This window comes from Papaver somniferum, chromosome 2 (assembly GCF_003573695.1).
Source record: "Papaver somniferum cultivar HN1 chromosome 2, ASM357369v1, whole genome shotgun sequence".
NCBI lineage: Eukaryota > Viridiplantae > Streptophyta > Magnoliopsida > Ranunculales > Papaveraceae > Papaver > Papaver somniferum.
The window spans coordinates 184,844,569-184,861,699 of NC_039359.1; positions in this window are offsets into that span (position 1 = coordinate 184,844,569).

Genomic DNA, 17,131 nt, shown 5'->3' on the forward strand with positions numbered 1-17,131 from the left:
GAACGACTAGGAAAGCATGAATGTGGGATTCAAGATCCTAATGAAATGTTGGAAGGTTTACAAGATCAACACGTAAGTCATCTGTTAGCTAATGGAAGAGGATGAGGACATAACATGCCGATTTTTTTGGTGTTTGGGTAATTATCATATGGAGTTTTAAGTACATTATTGGTACTTTGAACGTGTTTGGTGATTGAAAAATAATGGTTTATGAGATGATTAAGTACATTTTTGGTACTTTGAATTTACCTTAGGAAAAATCCACACAACAAGCTAGCCAAGGCCACAAAAGGTTATCGGATAAACATCATATGGCGAATTTGAACGAGTCGCGAAGGTTGGTTCTTCTTTTGATTTTCTTAATCCACACAACAAGCTGGCCAAGGTCACAAAAGGTTATCGGATAAACATCATATGGCTAATTTGAACGAGCCGCGAAGGTTAGTTCTTCTTTTGATTTTCTTAATCCATATAACAAGATCGCCAAGGCCACGAAAGGTTATCAGATAAACAACATATGGCGAATTTGAACGAGCCGCGAAGGTTAGTTTTTCTTAATCCACACAACAAGCTGGCCAAGGCCACGAAAGGTTATCGGATAAACAACATATGGCGAATTTGAACGAGCCACGAAGATTAGTTCTTCTTTTGATTTTCTTAATCCATAAACAGGTTTAGAATTAAGAAGGGGCGATGTTTGTACCCTATTAAAATCGTGTACGTGCGTACCACAAAAACTATATAATATCGGTAAAATACGGTTTATTGTGGAAGCCGGTGGGTTTATTGAGGAACCCCACATGGATTATTATGGAAGCCAATACAGTTTATTGTGGAAACCGGTGGGTTTATTGAGGAAGCCCACGTGGCTTATTATGGAAGCCCAATACGTTTTATTGTGGAAACCAATGGGTTTATTGAGGAAACCCACATCGCTTATTATGGAAGCCCAATACGGTTTATTGTGAAACCCGTGGGTTTATTGAGGAAACCCACATGTCTTATTATGGAATCCCAATACGGTTTATTGTGGAAACCGGTGTGTTTATTGAGGAAACCCACGTGGCTTATTATGGAAGCCCAATACGGTTTATTGTGGAAACCGGTGGGTTTATTGAGGAAACCCACAGAAGCCCAATACGGTTTATTATGGAAACCGGTGTGTTTATTGAGGAAAACCACATGGCTTAATATAGAAGCCCAGTATAGCTTATAATAGAAGCCCAAATGACTTATTGTAGAAGTTACTTTGAGAAAGACACAAATCTTGGAAGATAGACAAGGATCTTCCAAGATAGATACAAATCTTGTGAAGATGGATAAGGATCTTTCAAGATAAACTCAAATCATGTGAAGATATACAAGAACCTTTCAAGATAGACATGGATCTTCAAGGATAGACACGGATATCGAAGGATATGTACAAATCCAGGTTGTTATTTTGGATAACTACAAATCCAGGGTTATTATGGAACTAGATTAGGGTTTTTTATCCTATAAATTGAGGCCAAAATCCAACTCAAAGGATATGGAATTCTGGGTTATCTAACCAAATTATTGTAATCCTCATATCAATGCAATATTTGTCCCTACGGGGATTCATCCGTGGACGTAGGCATCAATCACCGAACCACGTTAATTCTTTGTGTCTTTTTTATCTTTTATGTGTTTTTAGCCCTAATTTCACATCAAATCATCATCACAATCGTGTTTAGTGCCTAAGAGGAATTTTGGGTATAAATAATGTGTAATTACAATAATGGATATTCCAAACTCTAGTTATTCTTCTAAATAAAACAAGAATAAAATTCTCATAAGAAGATTTACTAGACATTAAGACCTTTGTAGAATTCTTTATCGTCCCCGAACTCCTTGTCGTCAACATCCATTGGGACATAAGGTTCATGAAGATAGGAGTTAATATCAATAAACCTTCTTGATTGATGTCGAACCAGGGCCTTCTGAATCTCATGATTCTTGAACACAAAATCCTTTATTTGTTGAATCTCCTTACGCATCTCCGTCAACACTTCAAGAACATCAGAAAACTTCTGAGAATTTGAAGGAACAACTCTTGGCTTCCTCATATTTCTTCTTTTTCTTTTCAATGTCGGAGATAACGAAGATTTCTATTTTTCCTTCATGATTAATGGCTTGAAATCATATTGACATCTTTTCCATCAGAAGACATAATGCTTGGAGTATCCATAAACGTATGGGTTTGTGAGAGGAAATCACAATTTAAACTCAACAAGTAGTCTCAAGATAAAAAAATGTTCCAGGGAATGAAAAATCAATGTAGGGTTGCGCAACCTTTTTAACAGGTTTGTGCACGTACAATTTTGAACCCTAGAGAGAGTAGAATTGTCGAGAATAACCCTCCTTTAGACAAAGATTTCCTAAGAGAAAGAAAAACTAAGAAAAGAAGACAACAAACTTTTTCTAAAGCCTGAGAGATACATAACCTTGTCTCTTTTGATCAGGCACATGAGACAAGATATTCAAATCAACATAATCAAGTTGTGTTGCGGTGAACAATAATTTGTCCACCATGTTCCTCTTGAGGGGAATCCACAGACCTCTGTCTATCAAACGATTTGACCATACTTTCTTCTCTAATGGTCTTGTTTTGTCTTTGGAAACTAACTTCTTAGACGAAGATAAAATCTTACATACCTCAGCAGTCTTCTGAGCAAGTTTAAGCTTGTTTGCTAGAAGATTTTCTCTTCGTTGAAGTTTTTTGACATGTATCAATTTGTGTTTGTACTTGTAACACTTTGATAGTTCATGACCTTTGAGTGAACAATACGAGCACGTCAATCTTGGATATAGTTTAGGCATCTGAGACGTGCAAGCTGCAAGACACATAGTAGAACCTGAAACATTATACACATAGTTTCCAATAGAAAGGTCAATTTTATCTTCCAGATTGGTTGAGTTTTCTTCTGAAAGAATATCAAGATTGGTGTCTGCATTGCTACAATTATCAAAGTCAATATTTTCGCAACACTTGATTTTTCTTCTTCATTAGAATCATAATTTTCATACATTTCATCAAGAGTTGCAGCAAGACCTTTGTTCCCAGTGTATTTCTTTCAATTTGGACACTCATTTGTAAAATGACCAAAGCCTTTACACTTAAAGCACTGAGGTATATCCTCGTCATCAGTTTCACCAATATCCTTATTTTTAGGAGGAACATGATTATGAGGTTTATCTGATGACTTGGATTTATCTCTCGAAAACCGTTTACTTCTCTTCAAAAGAAGATCCCTAAACTGTCTTGTGATCAGCAAAACTGACTTGTCAAGATCTTCATCTCATGAATCAGCCTCGGAAAGATCATCTTCAGAGATATAGACACTTTTAGTTTTATCAAGTAATTTAGTGTTTTTTAGTTCTTTGAAAGCAACATCCTTACTAGACTTGGACGTATGCTCATGATCAAAGATATTTAACTTCCCAACCATAGTATTTCTGGAAAGCGTTGCGAGATTATTTCCTTCAACGATGGCATGCTTCTTAGAATCGTATCTAGATGGCAGCGATCTGATAATTTTCATCACAATGTCCTTTTCAAGAATATTCTTACCCAATGCAAAAGATGCATTAACAATTTCAGACACTTTGTGATTAAACTCATCAAATGTTTCTTCATCTGTCATACGAAGGTTTTCCCAATCAGAACTTAGGTTTTGAAATCTAGCTTCTTTCTCATTGGTATTTCCTTTAAATACGATTTTTAAGATATCCCAGGCTTCTTTAGACTTTGTGCACATAGTCAAATGGTGCTGAATATCTGGGGTAATGGCATGTATTATAGTATTTAAGCCGTCAGAATTTTTCTTTGCAGCAAGAACTTCTTCTGGGTTGTATCTACCAATATCCTTCGGTATAGGTATATCGCCGTCTGTATTAACCGGAGGTTCATAGCCATTAATAACACGTACCCATGTTTGAAAATCACGAACTTGAAGAAAAACACGCTAGAAATTTTCCACCATAGGTAGATTGAGCCATCGAAGACTGGTGGTACGTTTATGGAGATAGAATTTCTGTCCATAGAGTCAGATCGCTACAAACACAGACTTGTAAGGCCTTTAAACGTGTTTGCCTGCTCTGATACCAATTGAAAAAGTGGGGGTACAACAACCACACCAAATATTTCGCTTAGCAATCTGTATGGACTAATTCCAATATACTTTCAAGAGAATCAACTAGACTCAATATTAATAAAGTATATCAAAGAGTTATATCTCTCTTTCTCGATTCAATTCTTACTCAAGCAAATAGAAATTTGCGAGTCTAATTGAATACAAGAGAAATCACTTGAACGGTACCAAAGACCAATGTTCAAGTATCAATCAATGTAAATCAACAACCAAAGGTTGGATATTCTAATTGATTGATTCAAACACACAACCTGTGATATTTTAATTATATAACAAAATATAATGCGGAAAGGAAATAACAAAGACACCAGAAGTTTTGTTAACGAGGAAACCGCAAATGCAGAAAACCCCCGGGACCTAGTCCAGATTGAACACACACTGTATTAAGTCGCTACAGACACTAGCCTACTACAAACTAACTTCGGTCTGGACTGTAGTTGAACCCCAATCAATCTCACACTGATCCAAGGTACAGTTGCGCTCCTTATGTCTCTGATCCCAGCAGGATACTACGCACTTGATTCCCTTAGATGATCTCACCCGCAACTAAGAGTTGCTACGACCCAAAGTCGAAGACTTTAATAAGAAAATCTGTATCACACATAAAAGTCTACGATAATAGATAACTCTGTCTCCCACAGAAATACCTACGAGTTTTCTTTCGTCTTTTGATAAATCAAGGTGAACATGAACCAATTGATAAACCAGACTTATATTCCCGAAGAACAACTCAGTATTATCAATCACCTCACAATAATCTTAATCGACGCGGCGAAAGAAGATATTGCGGAATCACAAACGATGAGACGAAGATGTTTGTGATTGCTTTTATATCTTGTCTATCAGAGATATTAATCTCAAGCCAATCATTACGATTGTACTCAATACGATAGAAACAACAAGATCAGATCATACAACTACAAGAAAGTAGTATCGGTCTGGCTTCACAATCCCAATGAAGTCTTCAAGTCGTTAACCTACAGGTTTCTATAAGAAACCTAAGGTTAAAGGAGAATCGAATCTAGCTTATACAACTAGTATCACACGGGCGGTGTGGGGATTAGGTTTCCCGGTTGCTAGATTTCTCCCTTATATAGTCTTTCAAATCAGGGTTTGCAATCAATTTTAGCTTAGTAACAAAGCATTCAATATTCACCGTTAGATGAAAACATGATTAGATTCAAGCTAATATCTTTCAACCGTTAGATAGAAAACTTGGCTTTTTACACACAAATGAAATGCACGTTTTAGGTTTGTGTAACCGTACCCAAACATGTACATTCGTTGGTTCAACATTAGTTAACCAAATGGTTAGCCATATGAGCACTTTCATATCAACCATATTCTTCTTTACCACAACTATTTCAAATGATTCAAATGAACTAGCTAGAAAGTTGTTCAATTGCTTAGATCTTTATAATAGACACGATTGAAACAAAAACGATTTGATTCACTCGAATTGATTCACGAATAATCGTTTTTAGAAAATAACCAACCTAAGTACGCGGACTAGGTACGCGGACTTAAGTACCCGGAATAAGTTTGTAAATAGTTTAGAAACTCCAGCATATTTTCTCGAGAAGAGAACCTCCGACAGTACGCGGACTGGGTTCGCGGACTCTATTATGGTTTTCCTGAGCAGCAAAGTACGCATACTTTGGTTCAAGAAATAAGGACTTATACATGTATGTGTTACCACACAATGTTTATATCTAACAATGGTTATATAATATAAGCTCTGATTTCAATCATTGAAACATTCTTATAGGACGTTATATAGTTGTTATTCACAAACCATTTTTCGTCAAAGCCATTTTCAAGTGATTGAAACTTAATATGACTTTCGTCAATGGGTAAATATGAACTTGGCCAAAGCGAAATCTTACCAATACATATTTCGAGAAATAGATAAGCGAGATAAACTCGGCTCGAAATAGAAAATGTGTATAATCAAAGTCTATATAGCAAAACAACTTTTGTCTCAAGATAGGAGATAAAGTAGATAGACTTTTGAGTGATGGATAAGTTCAAGTCTCCACATACCTTTTAGTCGATGATGTTCCACCAGTTCCTTGAGTAGTTCTTCGTCTTGTATGATGATCGCCATGGAGTTCTTGAGCTCAACTACACTTTCTATCCTAGTCCAAGACTTAACTATAATAGACTAGAAATCAAGACTTAAAGTTTTGATCACTAACATTGACAAACATGCTTAATATATCAACGCATACGAGTTCGACCGAGCAGTGCTCTAACATTAATATCTATATTGATTGATTGTGAATCTAAACTTAAATGCTTTTGTAGTTATTGGATAGATTGATCTAACCAGGCAAAGGAGTTTATTAGATTAAACGGAAAAGCCTTTGCGTATAACTTGAGATATCCTTATCTTGAAAGAATCAAAAGAGTTGTTACCAAAAAAAATTGTTGTTCCTTTACTGTTTGGAATACGATCCAAAGGAATTGTACCAGTGCATAACCTTCGAAGTCGAAAGCGCAGAGATAATAAGGAAACTAAGTGAACTATGACTAATTGCTTGGTACCAACTATACGAAGTTGGTGTAGATTTTTTATAACGGCTTAATTCTGAGAGTACTGAATTCTGGACTAGGTCCTGGGGTTTTTCTGCACATGCAGTTTTCCTCGTTAGCAAAATCTTATTGTGTATTTTACTTTTCTATATCCGCAATTATAATTGTTTATTATAATTAAAAGTAAAATACACAAACGTTAACTCCCCATTACTTGATTGTGATCTTTGAAAAAGCGTGGGTCTAACAACACCCCCAATATTTCGCTTAGCAATTTGTATGGACTAACTCCGAAATAATTTCTAGAAAATCAACTAGACAGTCAGACTCAATCTAGGTAAAAGTATCTCAAGGAGTTAATATCTCTCTCTTTTTTTGATTTACTCGAGCTAATAGAAATCAGCGAGTCTTTAATTAAACACAAGGAATAACTTGGATGGTACCAAAGGCCAATATCCAAGGATCAATCAATGAAAATCAACAACCAAAGGTTGGATTACTCTAATTGATGATCTAACGCACAACCTGTATTATTTCAATTATAAAAATAAAACAATATAATGCGGAAACTGAAATAACACAGACACCAGAAATTTTGTTAACGAGGAAACCGAAAATGCAGAAAAACCCCGGGACCTAGTCTAGATTGAAAAAACACTGTATTAAGCCGCTACGGACACTAGCCTACTCCAAGCTAACTTCGGACTGGACTGTAGTTGAACCCCAATCAATCTCCCACTGATCCAAGGTACAGTTGTACTCCATATGCCTCTGATCCCAGCGGGATACTGCGCACTTGATTCCCTTAGCTGATCTCACCCACAACTAAGAGTTGCTACGACCCTAAATCGCAGGCTTTAACAATAAACAAATCTGTCTCACACAGACAAGTCTATCAAAGGATCAATCTGTCTCCCACAGAAAAACCCTGAAGTTTTTGTTCCGTCTTTTGATAATAATCAAGGTAAACATGAACCAATTGATAATCCGGTTTTATATTCCCAAAGAACAGCCTAGATAAATCAATCACGTCATAATAATCTTAATTGTATGGTAGTGAAACAAGATGTTGTGGAATCACAAACAATGAGACGAAGATGTTTGTGACTACTTTTTATATCTTGCCTATCGAAGATATTAATCTCAAGACAATCAATCTGATTGTACTCGTACGATAGAAGATGCAAGATCATATCACACAACTACGATAAAAATAGTATTGGTCTGGCTTCACAATCCCAATGAAGTCTTTAAGTCGTTAACCTGGTTTTAGAAGAAGAAACCCAAAGGTTAAAGGAGAAACGACTCTAGCACGCAAACTAGTATCACACGTGAGGTGTGGGGATTAGTTTTGCAGAGTTGCTAGATGTCCCCTTATATAGTCTTTCAAATCAGGGTTTCGCCTTGGTCACAGAGCAAACAATATCCACCGTAAGATGAAAACCTGATTTAGATTCAAGCTAATATTTCTCAACCGTTAGATCAAAAACTTAGCTTGTTATACACAAATGAAATGTACGCTTCTAGGTTTGTTAACCGTACCCAAACGTGTATATTGTTGGTTCAACAATAGTTAACCAAAAGGTTAGCCATATGATCATTTCATACCAACCATATTCTTCTTCACCATAACTAGTTCAAGTGACTCAAATGAACTAGTTAGAGAGTTGTTCAATTGCAAGGAAATCTTATGTACTACCCAAGACAAAATTGAAGAAAAGATGATTTGATTCACTTGAATCGGTTCATAAACTTTATAGCCACGGTTTGCAATTTGCATTCCTTAATCTTTATAAGTTTAAGTTCAGAAATCATCTTCAGATATATAACCTTCTTAAGTTCGCCCACTAGGTTCGCGGACTTAACCAACCGGGTAAAGTTTAGAAACTCCAGCAGAAAATATCGGCAAATACTTTCCGCAGGTTCGCGGATGCATCTAGTTTGTCAACTCCAGCTGAATTTCTCGGGATGAGAAGTTCGGCAGTTCGCGGACTGAGTTCGCGGACTTGGCAACAAGCAATTCTTCCGATTTCTCTTCATCAACAGAGTTCGCAAACTTTGGTTCAAGGAATATGACTTATGCACATATTTGTTTCCACAACAATACTTATGTCCATCATTGGTTATGTAATCTAAACTCTCATTCCAACCAATGAAACATTCTTAGAGGACGTTATACAGTTGTTACACCATTTCTCGTCAAAGAAATTTTCAAAGTGATTGAAACACATCATGACTTTCGTCACTAGGTAAAGATAAACATGGTTGATGCGAAACGCTTACCAACACATATTTCGAGATATAGATAGGAGAGGTATACTCGGCTCGAAATACCAAATGTGTATAATCTAAGTCTATATATAACATACGACTTTTTGTCTCAAGAAGTAGGAGATAAAGTAGATAGACTTTTGAGTGACAGATAAGTTCAAGTCTTCACATACTCCCTCCGTCCAAGTTTACTTGCTTAATTTGGATTTTGCAAAAACTTGAAAAAAATTAAAATTACTTCCACACACACCATCGATCTTTTAAGTTGTTTGTTCAATATACTAGTTTCATATCCTAGTTTTTATTTCTTTCTTGATAATTAGAAAAATTTTATAGGAAATGTACCAATTTTTTGATACAAATTTGTTAAAAAAAAACACAATTTTGGCAAGTAATGTTGGACGGAGAGAGTACCTTTTTGTCGAGAAGTTCCACCGGTTCCTTGAGTAGTTCTTCTTCTTGTATGATGAATTGCCACGAAGTCCTTGAGCTCAACTACACTTTCTATCCTAGTCCGAGACTTAGCTATAGTAGACTAGAAATGAAGACTTATAGTTTTGATCACTAACATTGATAAACATGCTTGATATAGCAACGCACGCGAGTTCGACCGAGCAATGCTCTAACAATCTTATAGAATTTGGTTAAGTCCGAACCTATTATCAAGTAACATACTTCATTGTTGTATTGTCTCGATCTTGTATCCATAGTCAATCACATAAGTTATCTTGTTGTTGTATTGTCTCGATCTCGTATCCATATACAATTACATGAAGTGTGAACCGATTAGTTGTATTGTCTCGACTCTGCCCATAGACGATCACTTTCGGTAGAGGACTTATAGGTTGAAAAAAAAAGATTGTGGTGTATTTGGGGTACCCTCGTCTTTTCATAAGTTGTTCGTACAGAGTTGCTCAAGTTATTATATGTGGGTATCATATACTATATCTTTGTTATAAATAGGTCGTCCCTGTTTAGGTTGACCCAAAAAAGTCTGGGATTACATTAGTTGCGAACGGGAACAATGAATTAATCCTAACCCGTGATAATATCGGGTGCAGAGTTTGTGTAGACTATCGTAAGTTGAACTCGGCCTCTAGGAAAGACCACTTTCTTCTACCATTCATCAACTAGATGTTGAAAAGATTAGTCATCCACAACCATTATTGTTTCTTAGATAAATATTATGGATGTTACCAAATCCCTGTAGCTCTGGAAGACCAAGATAAAACAACATTCATGTGTCCATTTGGAACTTTTTCTTACATGCACATGCCATTTGGGTTATGTAATGCACCTGCGACGTTCCAACGTTGCAAGCTAAGTATCTTTTCGGACATGGTTGAGCATTTTATCGAGGTCTTTATGGGTGATTTTTCGGTTTTTGGCTTCTCTTTCGATGAATGCTTGCACCACCTTACACTAGTTCAAGAACGTTGTAAAGAAAAGAATTTGGTCCTTGACTGGGAAAAGTGTCATTTTATGGTTAAATATGCAATAGTGTTAGGACATGTGGTGCCCTCTAAGGGATTAAAAGTTGATAAAGCCAAGGTTGGCCTAATTTCATAATTAAGACCACCTAAGATTGTAACAGATGTTAGATCTTTTCTTGGCCATGCTGGATTTTATCGTCGTTTCATCAAAGATTTTAGCAAGATTGCTTTACCTTTGTCAAACCCACTTTCTAAAGATATTTCCTTTGTATTTGATGAAACATATGTTGAAGCTTTTGAGAAGCTTAAATCATTGCTAACTTCTGCCCCTATCATCCAACCACCCGATTGGAACCTCCCATTTGAACTCATGTGTGACACATATGATTATGCGGTTGGTGTTGTCCTTGACCAATGATACGAGAAAGAACCTAGTGTGATTTATTATGCTAGTAGGACCCTAACGATGCCTAATTGAACTATACAACCACTAAGAAAGAAATGTTAGCCATCGTTCTTGTTCTGGAGAAATTTAGATCATATCTCATTGGGTCTAAGGTCATAGTCTACTCTGATCATGCCACACTTAAGTATCTTCTGTCGAAGAATGACTCAAAACCTCGGGTGATTAAATGGGTATTATTGTTCCAAGAATTTGCACTAGATATTCATGATAAAAAGAGGTCTGAAAATGTAGTAGATGACCATTTATATCGTATCCTTGATGGGACTAGAGATGATGAGATACCAATCCTTGACACGTTCCCTGATGAACAATTATTTTCCATCTCTATGTTATCCTGGTTTCCTGACATTGTCAATTATTTGGTAACTGGTCAAATGTTTGACCATTGGTCTAAACATGATAGAGTTACATGCTTTTATGAGGTTAAATACTTTTTCTAGGATGATCCATACTTATTTAAATACTGCCTTGATCAGATCATCTGTCGTTGTATTCTTGACAACGAAATCTCCAGTGTTCTGACCTTCTGCCACTCTGGAGCTTGTGGGGGTCACTTTAGTTCTAAGGAAACAATTACTAATTTGCAATCTGGTCTTTATTGCCCAACTCTGTTTAAGGACTCCGACCTATTTTGTCAAAGTTGTGAGAGATGTCAGAAATTAGGGAAGTTGACCCAACGTAATATGATATCGCTCAATCCTATGCCAGTAATAGAAATATTTAATTTATGGGGTATAGATTTTATGGGTCCATTTATCAATTACTTTGGTAAATTAACGTCATATTAGCTGTTGATTATGTGTCTAAGTGGGTTGAAGCAATTGCTACCAAGAAAAACGATCGCCACATTGTGATTTCTCTCCATTTGGTAGACTAGAGTATTCATTAGTGATGGAGGTTCCCATTTTTGTAACCGGTCTTTCGAGGCACTCATGAATAAATACTCCGTTACCCGTAAGGTTTCTACACCTTACTACCCACAAACTTGTGGCCAAATAGAAGTGTCTGGTAGACATATCAAACAGATTTTAGAAAAGACTGTAAACCCTACCCGAAAGGATTCTTTACGCTTAGTAGAAGCTTTGCGGTCTTAGTGAACCGCTTTTTAAGACTCCACTTGGGATGTCACCTTATAGATTTGTCATAGGTAAAGCCTGCCACTTTCCTGTAGAATTAAAACACCGAGCTTATTGGGCCATTAAACAACTAAACTTCGACCTACTTGCTGCTGGTGATAACCGTAGACTTCGACTCAATGAGATATAAGAAATTTATAATGATTCTTACCAGAGTGCGAAAATTTAAAAGGAAAAAACTAAATTTTTTCATGATAAATCAATTATTCGGAAGACATTCGAACCAGGTCAAGAGGTTCTCCTTTACAATTCTCGTTTCCCTGGTAAATTAAGATCTCAGTGGTTTGAACCGTACTTTGTCAAAAAAAAAATTCCACATGGTGCAGTTGAAGTTGGAAATCCTATGAACGAAGAAACTTTCAAGGTTAATGGCCAATGGTTGAAACCACCCAATTATATAATATAAGAATCAGAACTGAAGGATCCCGTCTACCAGGATTAATGTTACAGGTAGCGAAGTATGGATGAAGACAATCAATTAGCGCTTTATGGGAGGAAACCCATACTTTTGGTACATAGTGATCCCTCTGGTGGACCTGACTGTTGTTGTACATTAGTAATTTTTGTTGTTTTTTTCTGTTTTATTCTTCGGAGAAGGATTGTTACGCTTCATCCAGGTACTATTTTTCTGAATTACCTCTTTATTCCTTTTGTTACCTATAAGAAGTTTCAAGCAAGAAGAAAATGAGGAGAAGAGTTAACATAATGTCAAAGTTCTATGAAGTTCAGGGGTTTATCATCAATAGTTGAAGTCGAAGACGACGATTGAGAACTATGAGAGAGTCAAAGAGAAGTGCATAGCGGTTGCGCTGTTAGTCTGCTTTCCACTTGGCACATGACCTTTCTGGCACTGGTTTAACTCATGCACATACTTTCTCTCGACGTTGTTCCAGTTGTTTAACGGATCTCTCTCTCTTCCAGTTGTTTAACGGATCTCTCCCGCTGTTTAGCGGATACACTGACAGATGTTTTTCTCTTGCAATCTAATTACTTGGCGATAGGTTGAGAAAATTTATGTCCTCATAGCTCTTTGGATACTTGTGACTAATTAGAAATAAATATTTTTTGGGCATACCTCTTGTAAACCCTCCCGAAACAAAACTTCAAAAGCTTGTTGCACACGCTAAGTACAATCGCGATGCCTGTGACAGTGAGTTAGATTTTATTTTTTAGAATATATTTGCTCAAGGATCATTTTTACATCTAAAATTTATATTTATTAGTTGTCTATTCTTTATTTTTATTTAGTTTTGCAGTTGTTGTGGGAAAAATGCTCGACGGACTATAATGCACAATTTTAACGTAAAATGTTCGGAAGTATCTCAATTGCTTTCTCGACTAGTCGGCGTACGTGTGTGGACAGTAAAAGTCAGACCGTTACTCAACGAAGATCGACCCATTAAAGTCTTAATTAAAAGTAAAATGAAAGAAGAAGAAGAAATGGTCTTGGAAGAATATATGTGCACATGGGTATTCGAAAGTATAATATAGAAAGAGAAATAATCATTATAGTGACATGCATAATAAAGATACTATCTCACAATTTGAAAATCTGATTTGTTTCGAAAATTTGTCTATTCCTTTGGTAAAAATGAGATATGGATCAGAAGCATGATATTACATGTTCACCTTTGGCTCCATTAAGATGTTTAAGGAAAGTAAAGACAAAAGTTAAGCTTCTGCATATGGCAAAGAGTGTCCGGGACATGGAACACGGAAAATGGATCATATGACCAAGATCCATAAAGTATGAGAATAATGGACAAGCAAATTATGAATGTTGATGAAAAAGATACAAAAAAATTAAGTCATATGTACCATTTACTTTACACTTTATACTTTTTTCTCTCCTATTTATTTTTTCTTTCTCATTTAAAATTAATCGCGAGAAAGGTCTTAATTTCCGAAATATTAATCGGATTTTGATAAAATTTATTGGAAAGGGCTCGGAAATCTCTACAAAACAAGATCCGTTGTCGATATGAAATTCAAAGCAAAAAATAATAATTTTAAACCAGGCCGAGCATACATTATGCACCCAGGTACAATTTGGCCAAATTTAAAAATATACATTATGCACTCAGGTGCAACCTGGCCAAAACAATTTTTCTATAAGAATCAAAAACATATACATTATGTACTCAGGTGCACCTGGGAAAGACCTATTTTGTATAAAGAATATGCATCATGCAATCGGGTGCATCTTGTGTATTTTGAGAATAAATTCAGGTTTATCCTACTGCAATTATTTATAAACAATCAAAATCACAAATTAATTAAATCGAGCAATATATCCACCACCATTACCGTCAAAAAATCAACTAAAAGCTGGTATGGAAAAAGAAAAATAAGAGAAACAACAAAAAAATCAAAAAAATACACAATATGCACTTAGGTGCAACCAGGCCGAAATATACTTTTCTATCAAAATAGTTATTATCCATTCAGGTGCATCTTGCATATTTGGAGAGGTTTATCCTAGTAATAACTTCTCCACAACCCATGGAAGTAGCAATTCCACAATCTACTCTATTATTTTCTGTAAGATAAGTAAATACAACCTCACGTCAGAACTGAAAAGAAGAGACATCCTTAAATGTGTAACCAGAAGCAATTAACGACACCCATTGACAACAAAAAGGAATTTCAATTAGCTCATTTCTTATACAAAGTGCAGTCTAGCAATACGACCTTTATTACTTAGTACTTCAATTACAAATCTGCTTATGTCCATTATACATCACAGAAATTGCTCTCACTACATGAACCGTTTTCAAATAGCAATACGACCTTTACAGTATGATTACAGTACACTTCATTTGCAATTGCTTTCCTTGAGTAATTGAGAAATCCAATGTATGCTAATCCTGCTTCTAAGTTTATTAAATCCGCTTCATCTTTTTTTATCTATTCTAAAAACATGCTTCAGTTGTTTCTCTCCTAACACTACGCATTGCAATGCAAACAACAACAACAACAAAAAAATGACGCAATCAAGATTCAAACTACAAAAATTTGAAGGTACAAACTGAGAGACATTTACCATCCCAATTATAATTCTCTTTCTGTCCCAAGAGGCTTAAATAGTTCTGACAGTCCGCAATCTCATCTCCCACTGCACACCACTTCACAGTCCAGGGAGAAGACAAATCACCAGAACTTTCCTCCCCAAACTAGGCGCAACAGCTGCTCCACCCATTCCATAATGCGTGTTTGTTTCTCCACTCATTCCCATTGTCGGAGACAATGCCGGTGGTTCCGACATTGTGTCATACTGCGAAGACAAACCGACACTATCACCAGATCCCGGTGCCGGAGCTGGAGCTGGTTCATAACCTGAAATTCAAAATATCGGCTCAAATTTTAGAAAATTAATTTGGGTTTCGTTTAAATTGTACAAATATGATATGAGTTTTGCTTGAAAACATGTACAGGTAACAGAAACGCATGAAGGAAGAAGAATGTAGATACAGATTATACTTTTGATCTCTATTGTGAAAATTAGAGAAGAAGAACATACTTAGATCCAAAAATCAAAGCTCGTTTTTTGAAGTATACATCTGAAAATCAAAACTGGATATCCATCGTCTCTCTTTTAGTTAACGGCGACCAAATACAATTGTATTTAAGGGTATGACGATCAGTTAAAAGTTGCATGTTTTTTAATTTTGGGTAGTATATCCAAATTCGGATATTAGAACAATATATTTTGATCCTTGGTTATTTCTCCCGTAGTCATATTTTACTTGTTTTATTGATCCAAGAATTCAAATCTAAGGGCTATTCAACCAAGAAACCGCATGGAAAATGGAAGTCCATGCAATATTGCACGTGAAAATCGGAGGGGATTTTGCGGAAATCTTGTGATGTAAACAAGGGAATGATATTTAAGGAATACAATTATTTTGTTCCTTTTGTTTTAGGCATTTTTTTTGAAGCATGAAATTTATTAGATTAGACTGAAATTAAACGAGGGTACGTAATACCCACAGAGTTTGCTATTACAATAGAACTGATAGATTGCGGAATTGTATGTTCCCATACTGTTGTCGTGAGTCTCCCTATGGAGCAATCATCCGCTGTTCGGTTTGCTAAACCATATGTTTCTTGATTTGCTTCTCTGTAGACGTGGCTAACGGTATATTGCTGGATTTGGGTGAGCCTTTATTTGATCTCTGCAACCAGGTCAGATATATACCAAGGGGGGTCGTATCTGAGGTTATAAATCTCATTAAATTTTCCGAATCCGTTTCAAATTGGACTTTTGACCATCCTCGTTCCGTCGCCGTTTTAGATGCTATGTGCGTGGCCCAGGTCTCCGTTGCAAGTGTTGTGGTGATTCCTAGAGGTTGTGCTATTGCTAGGATAGTGTTGGTTTCCACATTTCTACAAATAATACCTGCTCCCTCTATTCCGAGGTTTCCTCTTGCCGCGTCGTCCGTGTTGATTTTGATCCAATCTGATTGAGGCTTGAGCCATCCTACAAAGATGGTTGAAGTTGTTATTGTTCTTTGTGATGGGTTTGGATATGGTTGCGTCCCAGGGAGCACCGGTGGGAGGTGTGTCTGGGAACAAGAATATTCCTGCTGGAGCTTGATGGTCATTTGCATGACATTTATCGGATTTTGTTGTTGTTGGCGATACATCACACCGTTCCTGGTTAACCATAAGGACCAAAAAAGGAAGCAGAAGGTTGTGGTTATCGGTGCAGGTACTTTTGTTTGAAGAAGTTCGGATATGGTTGTTTGGTGAGGTAGTGAAATGGGTATGCCTTGCGAGGCGACGTGAAGGTTTCTGAGGTGGTTTAGTAAGAGGTTCCAAGAATCTATAACTGTCCGACAATGTAGCTAGCAGAATGTGACTGGATGTTTCGGGATTAAAACTGCATTGAGGGCATAGGTTGGAGTTGGTGAGATGGATGCGATGAAGAATGTTGAGGGTTGGTAAACCCTCATTAATTGCTTTCCACAAGAAAAGCTGTACTTTTTGGGGACACGGGAGTGTCCAAAGGAAGTTGGATGGTGAAAGTGGGTTTTGGCGAGTTTGCGCAGAAGCGCTAATGAGGTAGTTGTATCCTGAAGCTGTGGTATATTGTCCGCTTTTTGTAAAATGCCATAT